The sequence below is a fragment of the Hyperoodon ampullatus genome (genome assembly GCF_949752795.1).
Source record: "Hyperoodon ampullatus genome assembly, chromosome: 2".
Classification (NCBI taxonomy): Eukaryota; Metazoa; Chordata; class Mammalia; order Artiodactyla; family Ziphiidae; genus Hyperoodon; species Hyperoodon ampullatus.
The window spans coordinates 187,342,832-187,357,410 of record NC_136915.1 but is presented as its reverse complement, the minus strand read 5'-3'; the positions used below and the strand labels follow the sequence as shown (position 1 = coordinate 187,357,410).

At 33.1% G+C, this 14,579-nt stretch overlaps 1 protein-coding gene across 3 annotated transcripts in view; it reads left to right on the top strand.

The window, feature by feature from the left end:
* BRINP3 (BMP/retinoic acid inducible neural specific 3) overlaps positions 1-14,579 on the top strand; it is a gene marked incomplete at both ends in the record, with an annotated part of 403,154 nt that overhangs the window by 272,527 nt on the left and 116,048 nt on the right. The gene's annotated exons all lie outside the window — the stretch shown is intronic.

Below are 14,579 nucleotides of genomic sequence, written 5' to 3'. Positions count from 1 at the left end.
CCCAGTTTTTCTACATGCTGAATCATAAAGTAAGCCTGAACAAACTCCAGGAGTTTGAAATTATTTAGAATATGTTTTCTGACCATGATGGAATCCAACTGAAATCAGTAACTAGAAGATAAATGAGCAAATTTCATCTGCCTGAAAATTAAATTCTAAGCTTCTAAATAATCTATGAAAAAGAAGTTAAGTCAAAAGTTTGTCAATGAGAAAATTGTAAAAAAGAGAAAATATGTTGAACTGAACAATAAAGAAAATAGGACAAATCAAAACTTGTGTTTCAATAAAGAAAATAGGACAAATCAGGTAAAGGATTGTTTCAGGAGAAAGTTATAGCCTTAGGTATAATTTAGAAAAGAAAAAAGCCTGGAAATCAAGTATTTAAGCTTTTGCCTTAACCATTTAAAATAATAAATATTTAGATTTCCCTTTAATTAAAGAGAAGGAACAAAGACAGTAGGAAAAATTAATATGATTGAAAGCATTTAGGAGGTAGAGAAAATCCAGAGTCAAATGGTGGTTTTCTGAAAAGATTAATAAACTTAATAATTACCAAAAGTAATCAAGAAAAAAATGGAAAAATATACAAAATTGCTATGACAGGAAAGTGAAAGGATACATCACTAGAGAGACTACAGAAATCATAAAAATTTTGAGGACATTATAAAGAACTTTACACCAATAAATTGACCAATGTGGATGAAATAGACACATTTTTCCAAAAGTAAATTTACCAAGCTTGACAGAAAAAGAGATGAAGATTAAGTTATTCATTGTATCAGAAAAAAAATGTATCTAATTATTAAAATGTTTCCCCAAGGAACTTCTTTCAGAAATAGAATAAGAAAATTATAAACAATCTTATGATCAGCAATGCAAAATTTCTAACAAAATATAATTAATTTTTAGAGAGCAATACATAAAAATAATACTATATTATGACTAAATGAATTTTATTCAAGATTAATTTGTTTCAAAATATCTATCAGATTTCATCACAAACAAGAAATAGAATAGGCTCATGTGAACATTTCACAAAATTCAGGGAAAAAAAACACTTATTCGTGATTTTTTAAAAAAATCTTTGAACAAACTTGGAATTCTGGAACCCTCCATATTTTAACAATTTCTACAAAAACTTCATGTATAATGGTGAAAATTTGAAGTTTCCCCCTTAGATCAGGAATGAGATACTGATGTCCATTCTCACCAGTTTTATTGAAAAATGTACACAAAGTTCTAGTTAGTGTAGTTAGGCAAGAAAAAAGGAATAAAGGCATAAGTATTGGAAAGGAAGAATAAAATTATCATATTCAAATATAATATGATTTTGTACGTAGAAAATTCAAAAGATAAACTATTTTGAATAAATAAATGAATTTAGCAAGTTCACAGCATAAAAGATCATACAAAGTAATTTGTATGGCCATATACCACAAGTTTAAAATGAAATTGTTAAAGGTGATACCATTTACAAGAGTAACACAGAAATATCAGATATCTTGAAATAAATCTAACAAAACAGCACTTTTTAGAGATGTAAAAATATCCACACTGAAAAAGACAAAATATATCTGAGAAAAAAAGGGAAGACCTAAGTAGAGGACCATATCATGTTCTTGGATCAAAAGACTCAAAATGTAAAGATGTCAAGTTTTCCCAAAATAATCTATTCAACACATTTCTAATAAAACATCTTATAATTCTCCCCCCACACCAGAAATTGGCAAGCTGATTCTAGAGTTTATATAGAAATACAGTAGACTTAGTATAGCCAAGACAATCTTAAGTAGAATAAATCTGGGAGACTATTAGATACTTAAAGCTTATAAATTGTGGGAAATTAAGAATAGACATACTGACCAATGGAAGAAAAGAGTGTCCAGAAAAAGATCTACATATATATGGCCTTCTGATTTACGTTTAAGGTGACCCTGCAGTGCAGAGGAAAAAAACAGTATTTTCCATAATACTGGGTCATTTGGACGTCTATGCATAAAGAAAATGAATCTTTGCTCATCACACCAGAAAATTCAATCCCAGATTCATTGCTTATCTAAATATGAAAAGATAGAAAGAAATATAAAAGCTTGAGAGGAAAGCATAGGAGATCTTCCTGAATAAGCAAAAACGTCACGAACAGAATTTCAAGTACTAAATGTAAAAGACAAAAAATAAATTTGAATACAACAAAATGTAAAACTTCTGTAATCAAAAGACACCATTAGAATATATTTGCAATATATTTGTCAAACAAAGAACTCCTATGGAGAATATATAGAGAACTCCTTTTAATCAGTAAGAAAAATACAGACAAAGCAATAAAGAAATGGTCAAACTATTTCAACACCTTGCAAAAGAGGAACTTCAAATGATAATCATATGACAAAGTGTTCAATGGCATTAGTCATCAGAAAAAAGGTAAATAAAGCCATAAAGCTGTCATATGATATCACTACACATCTACCAGAATGGCTAAAATTACAAAAAAAAAAAAAAAGGAAAGAAGGAGGGGAGAGAGGGAGGGAAGGAAGGAGAGACAGAGAAAATAAGTGAAAACTTAAAACAGCTGGAACTATCACATAATAACGGTGGGTGTGTGTAATTAATATTTTTTCTCTTTGGAAAAAATATTTGGCAACATCTACCAAAGGCAAATGTATCATATCCTATGACCCAGAAATTTCATTCCTAGATAGAAACCCAAAAGAAATATTTGCATATTTGCAACAACAAATATACAAAAATGTACAAGAATGTTCACAGTAGCATTATTCTTAACACTCTTAAAGTGGAAACTACCAAATGCTCGTCCACAAGATAGAGTAAAAAATTGTGATGTATTTACACAATGGAATTCTATAAAGCAAAGGGAATAAACTATCCATCCAGAATGATAAGAATAAATCTCTCAAACATCAAATTGAACAAAAGAAACCATATTGAAATACATATATATTCTTTATATGGTGTATATATATATATATACACTATACTATATATATAGTGTGTATACATACTATATAGTGTATATATGTGTGTGTGTATATATATATATATATAAAGTGATTCCATTTATATTAAGTATAAAAACGGGCAAAGTTGAGCTGTGCTATTCCAAATCAGGAATATGGTGCCTTTGCTGAGGCAAGGGCTGATGTGATAGATAAGGGTCTGGGTGTCTCATTTGGTGTTAAAAACTCAAGATTCCTTGCTCCATAGGCTGGCTACTGTAGTATGTTGGGTTTCTGAAAATTCTCTGGGTTTATACTTATGTGCATTTTACTGTATTTATATCATAATTTAATTAAAATTTTAAAAATAAGAATAAGAATTTTGACATCTAAATAATCTGAAGAACATAATCTCAGAAAAATTGAATGAATCAATATTTTTAAAGTTTGCTACATATTGTATGCCTAAATTTGTAGTAAATTGGTCAAAAATTAGTCAGAAATATTCAATGTCCAGAGGTTTTGAACTACTACTTAAAAGCTAGTACTATTAATAAAATCAGACATTTTAATCTTAACTCATATTTGGGTTGCCATCTTAGGTTTAAAAACAGACTCTTACCATACTGGTTCAGTTGTGTTAATGTTAGGACAACAGTGATTTACAGGACAAATCTGTTATTTTTTTGCATGATATCTCTGAAACTGTCTCTAAGATTGAAAATGTTTACATTTAGTTATTTGTTCCAATTGGTATCCAGTGTATTTAGCTGATTCATATTTAACTGGAGGAGTGACCCTACTTTGCTGTAAATTTTATGACCCATCCTAGATAATATTGAGGGTATTCTTTTATCAATTTCAATGTATAGATAGTTAAAGAATGAACCGAAATTTTTTTTTAGTACATTAGCTCTTCAGCAAAACTGTATTCATTTATTCACTCTTAGAACTGAACGACTGATTAACACATTCTATTTTTACTGGGCTATTTTCAAAAGTAGTGCATGAGCATGCCTGATAGTTTTAAGAAGAGCTTTTGTTTTTGAGAAATAAAACTTCTTTTCCTTCATAGAGTTAAACAAAATACAAGAAGTAATGAGGCAGAGATTGCACTGGGAAAAGATTTCTAAATTGTTACCACCACCCACAGACACCTCTAAGTTGATAGACTATATTCTCAGTACCTTGATGGTAAGGAAATGCACCAGCTTATTTCATTTTCCTGGTGATTGGGAAAGCAGTGACAGTGGGTGCAAGCAAACTCTAGAGATTTCCTTGAATTTTAGGTAAAATACATAGTTATTTGTGTATTTTAATCTACAAGCCTAAAATTCAAATCCAGGTGTATTCTAGACAGACAATACAAATTGTGCTGGCAATTTAGGTTACTTTCAAACATTTAATTCAAATTAACTTGAATTTTTAAAAATTTTAATTTTCATTTAAAATGCAAATAATTAATGTATCTGAAGGTTATTTTTATTGAAGCTGAGGAAAAAATAAGTTTGTATCTGTTATTTTATCAAAATAGAATAATGCATCAGCATTTAGGAAATTCTTCCTTAAACAAAAATTACAACGTACGTGTGGAAGTGTATAAATTAGAGTGCACAGAGTAACCATACAGAATGAGAATGCCAGTCACAACACAAAATGAAGCAAAATACATTGCGAATTTTATTGGGTCAGGATAACTTGTTTGTAAATATCTTTCTGTTGTATGTGTTTTCTATTATCACCAAGAGTAAAAGTCAAACAGTAGATCAGATTAGCATATAATGCTAAGCTCTTTTTTTATTTGATTATATATGATTCATTTTGTTCTGTAAAAAATGTCCTGGAAAATACACCTTTCACTCCCTGCAAATAAAAATGTCAGAAAATTCCAAAATAGAATGCATTTCTCTTTTCATATCTTGCCATCTGAGAGAAGTATTGGTTGAGAGAACTATATTTTAAACAAATCTATCCATTCTCTACCTTTACATTTTCAGAAACAAATGAATGTTGTTTAATAAGAAATAATGATGGCATATATATATACCATTGATTAAAGTGAAAGAGAGGATATAGGATAAAAATTCAGGAAAAGATATAGAGAAAAATAGAGACAGAAAAAAAGAAAAAACAAAGAACTCACATGCACCCTCACAGTAGCAGTGCCGAACAAAAACTGGCTTATATATTATATTTACTTAGATAAAAAGAAAAATTTTGTTACCAATTACTTAGAGACTACTTCTACCCAGATCTGGATCAAGGATTTGAACCTAATGAAAAAACTGGAAGTCCTTACAGTTTTACTGATGCATCTAAATGATTAAAACTACAATTTATTTTAATTTGGACTTTGCAACCATTTACCAAAATTGCCAGAAAAATTTTAAAAACCACTAAATAGATAACAATGTGGTATTTTTCCCATATGATATTCTGAATTATCCTCACTTCTTTTGAAGATGAATAAGAAACTTAATTACTTAAGCTGTAACTACGTAATATGATGATACAAGTAATAAATAATCTTAAGAAAAAATTAAAGAGCTTGATTTACAGAGAACATAAATCTTTTAGAAATTTTTGACATGACCTCTTTAGCAAAATGGTGTTATCACTGGTGTATAGGAAATCTAAGGTGTATTGTATGCTATCCACATAGTTCTTTATCAGGATCATGTCCTATTAAATGTAAGGATACTCATTTGATGAACCAAGAATGGCAGCTGGAGGCCACCTGGTAATGAAATTGTCTAGGTGTTACTTTTAGAGAATACTGTCCATTTAACACTTCATCTGAAAATGGATAAACTTTCTAATGCTGTAATGGCAAAATGTAGTATAAAAGTTGGGTTAATTTTTATACTTAACTTTTGTAAGTTTTAAACTTACAAACTTTAAAAAAATAATGTATTTCTTCTTGTTATTTTTATGTGGACTATTCTTAATTTTCTTTCACGAAAACAGTTTCTCCCTCAGATGATACTTAATTACCAGTTTATGGGAAAAGGATATTTTCCAGGGACAATAAGTATATCTAAATAAAACATTTGAAGTTTAACTAACAGTCCACTTTACATGTTATAACTTTAATAAAAGCCTACTGTTTCCTCTCAGTGTTCTCTCTCTTTCCTTGACACTAAAACATCCTGATTTTTCTTTGAGGATCTCCCACTCCCATTCTTAGTATTGCACAGTTTATGAGATTCAGCTCATACTGAGATCCAGAATTGTTCCCTGATTAATGCAACCAAATCACAAGAATCCATTCCCCCAGCTACAAAGGTCAGTTCAAGATACATGAAAAATTGGGTCAATGAGACCCAAGTATATTTCCTAGGAGTATCTCAGACAAAAGATTCTCTCTTTTTCCACAATAGCTATAGGAAGTGTTCTACATTTTTCTTCTTAGATATGAAAAAATAACGCAGTCAGAAGAGCTTTAGAGAACCATCTTGCAACCACAGGAGATGCTTGAGCAATGCAAGGTGGAAAACATTGGGAATCAAAGGTGATTTTAATCTTAAATTTCACATGCTTTTTGGCCTGCAGTCATAGTTTCTTTGGCATTACAAATCATGTATAAGTTTACTGGTCTTTTATCTATTTGAGCTCAGTCAGTTCCATGGACCAGTTGTTACTGAGTCCAAGCTCATACTGCTCGTTGCATAACAGGCCAGTAAATCAAGAAATGAGTTGTTAGGGCAAGGAATAGTGACTTTATTTGGAAAGCCAGCAGAGCAAGAAGACGGTGGAATAGTGTCCCAAAGAACCATCTTACCAGAGTTAGAATTCAGGCTTCTTTTATACTAAAAGGGGAAGGGGTGCAAACTTCCCTTGGTTGCTGCAAACTTCTTGGTGTCAGAATCCTTTGTTCTTGCAGCTGTCTACGTAGGTCAGGTCACAATGTCCTGTAAACCTTAGATAAGACAAATATTATTCTCTGTTTCGCAACTTTTAATCTCTATATGAATGGAAAACTGTTATACCTTTGAAGGTCAGAGCCTTACAAATGGCTCCTGTATATTTTAGGCTCTAGGCAACATTCTTGCAGCAAAAGCAATAGAATACAAAGGTTAAAGTGAAAGAAGCATATCCAGTATGGAGTCAGATTTATTCTTCCCTATTACACAACAGCCACACCCAGTTTTCCCTAGATCTGTTTTCCAAATTTGCTTTTTCTTTTCTTTTTCACCCTATTTCCTTTCCTCCCTCTCTCATTTGAATCATGGGATTGTGTTAAACTCCTTTACCTGCGCCTTGTCCAGTGAGAGTATTTACTGGGTCCTACACATTCTGTTGAACATACTCCCTAAAACAAGTTAACCTATTCTGTGGTCTTGACAAGAAACATGGAGGCCACACACCAGATTTTATCCATGTTATGAGACTGACTTTTACTTGACCACTGTAACTAAATAAATTATCTCTTAATATTAGGGGTTGAGAAGCAGTTGCCTCAACTCTATCTGATTCATTGTTTTGCTATTTATTCCCTTTTATTTTTGCTTTCATACTCACTAATTCTCTTCTAAGTTTCATGCAGTGTATCAGACACACAATCTAGGTAATTAGCTAAAAAATGCACAATCAAAAAATTCTCTTTGGAGTATGACATTACAGTTTATTTTTTTTCTCACACCACTTGTCCATGGCAAGTCAGCTATGGAGTCCTCTCGACGTCTGCTCCCTCCAGGACTTGGGCTAACAGTGCAGCCTCCATCTGGAGCAATGTGTCACTGTGACAGAGGGTAATATCTTGCCATACCTTGCCAGAAACAGTCGTTTTCATCAGAACTAACATTCTGTTTTCTGGCATCGTCCCTGGCACTGTGAGTTTATTGGGTACGTGATCTTCATCCCCAGTTACCACAGGTAGCCGTTTTACCAGCTGTTTCCCCACTGGTTAATGTGATGGTCATCATTCCAGCCTCTGATAAAGTGACCTTGACACAGCCATGATCCACTAAGTCGGTGTCACAAATTTACGCTTTTGCTTACTTCAGCACAGATTGTCCCCTCCATTTTGGCTTCCATTTCTGTATAAGTCAAGATCAGCTTGGTAACATGGCAATAGTAATAAACACCCCTAAAATCTCAGCTAAAAACACAGTTCATTTCTTACTCGTCTACATGTCCACACAGGTTAGCTGGAGTCTTTGCACTGCATTGTCCTCACTGCTGGATTCAGGCTGAAGGAAGTGTCACCATCTGAAGTGGTCTGGTCATGAAGGCCATGGAAAAAGTACTGTAAATTGTCACTGGTTCTTATAAGAACTGCTGAAAAGCAGCTCCCGTTACTTATGATCACAGTTTATGGCCAAGCCTAATTTCAAAAGAAACAGAAATGCCATTTTACCATATGCCTAGAAGAAGATCCAGAATATTTGTGAATAGACATAATGTCAGGCACAGTTGACTTTTCAGACACAGCAACTAAAAATATCATATTCTTACCATATAATCTTAGATGGAAATATATGTTTTGCTCTTGCTATCTGAAGTTCTACAGTCTTATATATTAACGGGGAAAGGTGATATATAATATATTGTTAAGTGAACTTTGACACAGTCAACCCACTGTCCCCATAATTGTGTCCAAACTAAATTGGGGAACATCTGATAAACAAGCTTTATCAGTAACAAGCTTTTTGATCACTTAACCTCTTAAAACTTCAGCTACCTCATTTGTCATTCAGTTACTTTATTTAGATTAGAGGAAGTAGATATAAAATTCTAATTCTAAATTAGCTATCACATAATATTGCCTTCTCATGAGTGAAGCTTTTTGGCCATCATATGCTTATACTTATTACACAGTAATTTTCTACCATTTGGTAATTGGAATATAAGAGTAAGATCAAGAAAATAAGCTTTTTATAATATCAAGTCTCAATTGTGAGTCTCGCAATATAGAATATGTTTGAGTTTATTGTGTTAATCTGTTCATTGGCTCTACTGTGATTTATAGATATCCTCAGCACAGTAGTCTGCTTCAAGACTGATATAGCAAAACCATCTTGGTTTTCACTGCTGTTTGTTCTGATTGTTCACTGTTTCCACTCTGATTCATCAATGTCTGGCTTGTCATATTTAATATATTATGAATATCACCTTTGCCATAACCAAATTTTATTTTGTACTTTAATTAGTTTTTTAACATCATCTGAAATAAGATGGTTGTAGAATGCCAAGCAGGTGTTTTATGTAACGATTTCTGATTTAGATCCCGAAAGGCCTTCTGCCAAATGCCTTCTACCTGTTCCAGTTTGCCTGATGTATTTCCGTACCTAGATCAGTGCCATCATCCCAACTATCTAAAAAAAGTTTGATGTTTTCTGAGGGCAGAGAAGATCATATTTCTTTTTATCATTGCACAGAGACTAGTAAAGTGTGCCATATTTAAGAGACACATTATATATCACAATATACATTGATTGATTGATGAATGAGATAACAAAATATACATTTGGACAAACATTGCCGAGGTTTTGGTTCAACCTACCTCATTCACCACCTCTTGGAATGTCACAAAAAGTATAACACCATTCATCATTTCAGTAAGCATATTCTAAAAAGTATTCTAAGAAACAAAAATACCTTACCTCTATGTTATATTGTACTGTTTTTTTTTTACCAAAGCATTTTGAGGGCTTTATTTATTTATTTTTTTGGTCTTCTTTTCTATCACTCAAATCTGAATAATAGCATGAACAGTTGCCACGTATTTCTCCTCCCAATAACACGATAGATTATATAGAAACATCAGAACACAAAAATATGATGCTTTTTCTATCAGTTTAAATGTATTTGTTATGAAGAATTATCTCTCAATATATGTATGTATTTGTTCTAAAGCTATCATAGTCTGTATATTTATTAGAACTCATAATTTGGTCACCTATCCACTTTAGTCTGAAACAAATCATTCAAGGCTTTGATTCAGCATCATAAAAATAAAATAAATGGTGACTTCATTAAGTGTTGTATTGTTTGTTTTCTCATATAAATACAGACTATGATGAAGAGAGATTAATAAATAACACTGAGTATTCAGAGAAATTTTACTTGCTACTGTATGGTCAGTTTTATAAGAATCTGTGTAATGACTTTTCTAATGACTTCTGGGTCATTTTGATAAAAATATTCATTTCAACCAAATTCTAGGAAGCTATGACAAAGGCTATCAACACTCAGTGTGTTCATACCTTCTACAATTACCTCACAATGGTCTCGTTAATTTTGTTAAAATCTTCTAATGTAGTATACTCAGTACTTTGTGTGTTAAATATTCCATTGTTGTATACATTTAATTTTTAGATAGTATCCCCTTATGGCAAAGTAACAAGTAGTTCTACTCATTCATTTTCAGAGAATGTCTATTTATTATTAAATTTAATCATTTTGCTAAAGAAAATGAGTGAACTCTTTATATGGGTACAGAGTTAGTTAATTTTGCTGTCTTTTGCATGAACTGCTTTATTAGTTATTTCACTGATAAATGAAGACAACAATATATGAATTTTAACCTGGACTTTTGGATTCATGCAGATAATCTATTTATAGAGCATTAGAAATTAACACAAAGTCAAGGTATAACCTATGAAAATTTTACTTAGTCATAAAATCTTTAAAATTAGATATTTATAGCATATAGCAACATTTCCAGATTGCCTAATGACATTGATATAGAATATAAAGTTGTCGGTTGTGCTCTTCAGCAAATATAGTTGATTCTCATCCTTATGGGCACATGAGAAAATTGACCTTGCAGCACCCTTAGGTATGCCATGCGACTTGAGATAAAGGAAATATGAGAGGAAACAATCCTTGTCATTCCCTTCTTAGAGGAAGCCTTTGAGAACCAGGCACAATTTCTTAGGTTTGCTTCTTCAGCCAGAGCAGTTGATGATGATCCAAATGGTGAAGACTCTGGCAGCTTGTGTCACTGAAATAGGACAGTGGGCAGTAGAGCCCCGCCCACTCCAAGGTGGACGTATCATATGAGCAAGAAATAAGCCTTTGTTGTTGAAACCTAGCAATAGCTTGGCAATGTTTGTTATGCTGGGAAAACTTAGCCTCTGCTGACTTGCATATGAGAAGACTACACTTTCTAGTTCACTGAAGATGAAAGAAGTATAGAGCCTGGTGTTATGATTTATTTATCTATTTAAAATGGAGCATTATGAGACATTTAGTTTGACCACTTTCTCTAAGAGATCATGGTAAATATTTCCTATATTTTCCAAGTTCATTATTTAATGGGTTTAATAGAAAGTATATGGACCACTTAGATGCAGTTTAGACCTTATGCCCTTTATTATTTAAAGTAATCCTACAGAGTACTAATATGATGACTGTATTTTGTTTTTATTTTACAGATAAGAAAGCCAGGTCTAACACATGTTAAGTTACTTGTCCAACATACCTAATTTGTGGTAAATCAAAAATTCAAGTTCAGGGAATTCCCTGGCAGTGCAGTCATTAGGACTCCGAGCTTCCATTGCAGGGTGCCTGGGTTCGAGCCTTGGTCAGAGAACTAAGATCCCACAAGCCGCGCACACACACAAAAAGAAATCAAGCTCAGACAAAAGTGCATGGTTCTTGTACTGCATACCAAGTTCTTTCATGAACAAGTGCTATTATTACATAAGGAAATTCCTCACCCACATGTCATAGCTTATATTAACTTAGGGAGTGGCTTGCTATGATCTAGAGGTTGCAATAAGGCTCTTGTGATCAAAATTGAATACACATGTAGGCAGTGAATAAATTTAGACACATGAAGTGACATTGTCATTGTGAGTTTTGTATATGTATATGAAATATATTGATAACTAATTCTGTATGTCTTAAATTCTTCTAAATGCTGACAGTGAATTATATACATCATCATTTGCTTTTTTCATTAGGGAATGATAGAAGGCTGTAGAGCCCAAACAGATAATATTTTTATTTAAAGTGAGTTGAACTCCATACAGGATATCTTCACTCACTGTTAATATTTGCTAGCTATATTTCAGCAAGATTCTAATTTTAAATACAGTAATCTAGGCTGTCATATTAGCAATAGTATATCTGTATCTCTGACTTTTTATAAAAAAATATTTTTTCATTACTATTATGATAATTCAATATTCTGTGTACATTGATAACTGCACATTTTGTGGAGCATAGCCAGATGACTCATAACAATTATGAAAGCTGTTTGTAAAAGATATATTACCTTTGATTTAACCAATGTCCCTTCAACCTCCCCATTCTTTTATAGTGATACCTATAGCATGCACATAGCATCTGCTATGCGGCTAAATGGCCTGTCACTGAGAGTCTCATTTAATTTTTGTTATCTTGCTAGTATCTCTTAACAGCTAGCTGTGAAGAAGAAATCACCCTTCCATTGGCAAAAGTCAGTGTTGCATTTAAGGAGTTGACAAAGTGTTAGTGGAAAGATCTTGAAGTTAATTGGCAGCAAAACAAATGTGCGGTGTTATGTCAGATTGTCAGGCAGGTGTTGTGTGAACTCTGAACAAGCATCATCCCAGGAAAGTTGACCAAATGTGTCGCACTGGCTATGCAAGATAACACACAGAGAATAACAAGATAAATTTCCCCAAACACCACTGAAGCGTAGAGACGAGCCTCAACCTTTTAAAACTAATGGATTCTTTAGTGACCAGTTTGTCAGACCTCCCTGATGAAGAATCCTCGCTTCATACAGTTTAGTGTTGATTATTTAACTTCAAGTTCTAGATTTGGGAAGTTTAGTATATCATGAAACTGAATAGTATAAGTTTGAATGGCTCTAATTATAAGATGACTCTTATTTATTTTAAAATTTTATTTATTCCTCACTTTTCTGTAAAAATAGCATGATGTTGCTGTGTGCTAAAATATATGTAACTTTAACTTCTGTCCAGTAGCCTTAGCCTCCTTCTCTGTACTAGTGCAAACGTCTACTCCCTCTTCCACAGGGCAGCCTTCAGGTGTTTGCAAACTATCACATCTGCCGTGTATTTGTACTAGCAAATTTAGTATTCCCACTCTCTTAGATTATCCTTTATTTATAAACCATTAACCATTCTTATAATCCTTCAGGGGTAATTGTGGTTTGTCAGTGGAATTCAGAACTGAATAGAACACAGTTCTGTAAATGTGGTTTTATTAGTGTAAAATAAAATAAAATAATTACCTCCTTTATTCCAGACATAAATGCAGACTAAGAATCCATTAATTTTTTGGCAGTTATGTCATACTGTTCATACACATTGACTTGTGAGCAAAATTTTCTAAGTATGTTTTGCATAACCTGCTGGCCAGTCAGATCCTCTCTCTCTCTCTCTCTCTCTCTCTCTCTCACTCTCTCTCACTCTCACACACACACACACACACACACACAGACACACACACAGTTTTTTGAAGTAAATGCTGGATTTAACTTTGTTTGGATATTTCTGCCATTGTTGCACTCCTTGAGCTCTTTTTAGATTCTGATTACATCATGGACTAAAATTGTCTTTTATGATTTCTTATTAATCATTGGCAGTTTGTTTGAGCAGAATAGGGCAAATACCAGAACCCTGTCATAAGCCATACTAGGGTTTTCCTGGAATTTGTGAAGAGTTCCATATTGATTTTAGTAATTTTCGTCACCCTTTTACACTTCAATCTCAGTATACACAAAATAACATTCCGTGATTTCTGTGTTTCTACATATAACTCATTGAGTAAAGCAGTGAGCCTTAATTTAGCTGTAAATCAAAAATTGCTCACTTGAAAGATTATTTTAGGCTATGGATAGTCTTGCTCTAGGCAATGGGTAAACTTATCCACCGAAGCACATTAGGATATCTTTCTAGCCAAATGTTTTTCCCTATCTTCTTGTTCCTCACTGGGTGATTATCTAATTATAGTTTGTCTTAAAGTTTTCATACAAGAAAATACCATCTTAGCATTTCATTCCTACTTTAAGTCCTTAAGGCTTATGTAACTCATAATGGAAGTACATGGTGTCACTATAGTATTAACCTTTGCTCTGGGTTTGGAAGCAAAAGGTCATGAAGCTCAACTTACAGAAGTTGGAGGGAAAGGATGTATCCTTTTCTTGGCTGTAAGCCTGGCCCTGAACATATTTAGAATTATAATAAGCTTACACTTGGCTTTTTTAAATGGCTTTCCTTAGGTTCATATGTAACCATACCCCAACTTTGACCCCATCATTTTTTCTCCCCAGCCAGGGACATAGTTTGCTTCTGAAAATGCATAATGCTCAGAATAGTCTTTTACCAACTCCAGTTGTTCATATCAGCCAGAACGGACAAAGTAACAAATGACCTAGAAGCTTAGAGCTCTACAGCTGCATACACTGATTTAGCCTTTGCCCTGCATGTGTACTGCAAGTCAGCTGCCCTCTGCTCCTTACTCATCAGAGACCCAGGCTGACAGAATAGTTTCTCACTTGAACAGTCATAGTCATCGCAGGCAGAGAAGAGACAGAGATGAACGGCACGTTGGCTTCTAAAGCTTCTGCTCAGAAGTGGCATACATCATGTAGATTCACATTTTACTGGCCAAAGGAAGTTATATGACCAATCCTGAATTTAATAGGGTAGGGATGTATTATTC